This window comes from Trichechus manatus, unplaced genomic scaffold, assembly GCF_000243295.1.
Source record: "Trichechus manatus latirostris isolate Lorelei unplaced genomic scaffold, TriManLat1.0 scaffold00030, whole genome shotgun sequence".
NCBI classification, from domain to species: domain Eukaryota; kingdom Metazoa; phylum Chordata; class Mammalia; order Sirenia; family Trichechidae; genus Trichechus; species Trichechus manatus.
Genome location: NW_004443966.1, coordinates 20,372,143 through 20,374,461, shown reverse-complemented (window position 1 = coordinate 20,374,461; position 2,319 = coordinate 20,372,143).

Here is a 2,319-nt window from a genome sequence, read left to right as displayed (position 1 = left end):
TGTCCTGGATTATCCAAGTGGGCCCAATGTAATCACAAGGGTCCTTTTAAGAGGGACACAGAGGAGTCAGAAAGTAGGAGCTATGATGATGGAAGCGAGAGGTTAGAGTGATGCGAGGAAGAGGCCATGAGCCAAGGAATGCAGGTAGTCTCTAGAAATTGGAATAGGCAAGGAAACAGATTGCCTTCAGAAGCAACACAGTCCTGACAACACCTTGATTTTAGACTCTGACCTCAGAATTGTAGAGAATAAATTTGTGTTGTTTTAAACCACTGAGTTTATGGTAATTTGTTACAGCAGCAATAAACCAAACCAAACCCATTGCTGTTGAGTCGATTCCAACTCATAGCAACCTATAGGACAGAGTAGAACTGCCCCATAGGGTTTCCAAGGAATGGCTGGCGGATTCAAATTGCTGACCTTTTCGTTAGCAGCCTGAGCTCTTAACCACTGCATCACCAGGGCTCCACAGCAGCAATAGGAAACTAATATAAATGTATATAAACATATATAGAAATGTTCAATATCATTAGTAATCAGGGAATGCAAATCACCTATTTGATTGATAAAAATGTAAAAATCTGACACTATCAAGTATTGGACAAGCTGTGGATCTGTGGGTCTCTAGTGTATTTCGGGCAAGAGTGTAAATTAGTAACCAGTTTGGCATTGTGATAGCTAGTCTTCAAAGGTAACCCTCAATGAACCACATCTAATATTCATCCCTTCTATAGTCTCCTTATATACTGAATCTGGACTGACCTGTGATTTGCTTTAACCAATAGAATGAATCTGAAGTAATGCCGTGCCAGTTCTAGGCCTAAGCCTTAAGAAGGCCTGATAGGATCCACTTTTGTACTCTATAACCCAACCGCTTCGTAAGCTATCCTGCTTTTTTGGCTTTCTTGCTGGAGAGAGAGAGGCCACGTAGGGGAACACTGAGTTGCCAGACATGTCAGAGAGCAATTTTTTTAAATAACAGCTTTATTGAGATACCATACAATTCATCCATTTAAAGTATAGTGTTAAATATTGTTGTTGTGTCCACTGAGTCTATTCTGACAATAACAACCTTATATAAAAGGGTAGAACTGCCCCATAGGCTTTCCTAGGCTGTAATGTTTACAGGAGCACGGAGCAGATCTTTTCTGCCGTGGAGCAGCTGGTGGGTTCAAGCTGCTGACCTTTCAGTTAGCAGCCAAGCACTTAACCATTGTGCCACCAGGGCTCCTTGTACAATTAAATAGTTTTTAGTATATTCACAGAGTTGGTGCAACCATCACCGCAATCTATTTTGAAGCTTTTTTTATCACCCCAAAGAAAAACCCCATACCCACTGGCAATCACATCCCATTTTCCAACAGCCCTTCCAGACCTAGGTAACCACTAATTTACTTTCTGTCTCTATGGATTTGCCTATTCTGGACGTTTCATATAAATGGAATCATAAACTATGTGGTCTTTTGTGACTAGCATCTTTCATTTAGTATAATGTTTGCAAGTTTCATCCATGTTATAGTATGTCTTAGCACTTCATTTCTTTTTATGATCAAATAATATTTCGTCTGTCTTGGAAAAAGTACAGCCAGATGCTCCTTACAACCAAGGATGGCGAGACTTCGTCTCATGTACTTTGGACATGTTATCAGGGGGGACCAGTCCCTGGAGAAGGACATCATGCTTGGGAAAGTAGAGGGTCAGCACAAAAGAGGAAGACCCTCAACAAGATGGATTGACACAATGGCTGCAACAATGGGCACAAGCATAGAAATGAGCATGAGGATGGCCCAGGACCAGGCAATGTTTTGTTCTGTTGTACATTGGGTCGCTATTAGGGATTGAATTTGTCCCCCAAAAATAGGTGTTGTAAATCCTAACCTCTGCCTGTGGTTATAATCTCATTTGTGAATTGATTGTTTGTTGTGTTAATGAGGCAAGATTAGATTATGTTAATGAGGATTCAGTTATGTTCGTTATGTTAATGAGACAGGATTAGGGTGTATCTTGAGTTAATCTCTTTTGTGATATAAAAGAGATTAAACAAGCAAGTGGGAGAGCAGAGATGGGGGAAGAAAGATGCCAAGACACATGAAGGTCATCCAGGAGCAGAAGCTCAAAGAGACAAGGACTTTCCTCCAAAGCCAACAGAGAGAGAAACCCTTCCCCTAGAACAGGGACCTTGAATTTGGACTTCTAGCCTCCTAAATTGTGAGAGCATAAATTTCGGTCTGTTAAGGCCACCACTTGTAGTATTTCTGTTATAGCAGCACTAGATAACTAAGACAGTCACTGAGTCAGAACCGACTTCAAGGCATCTAA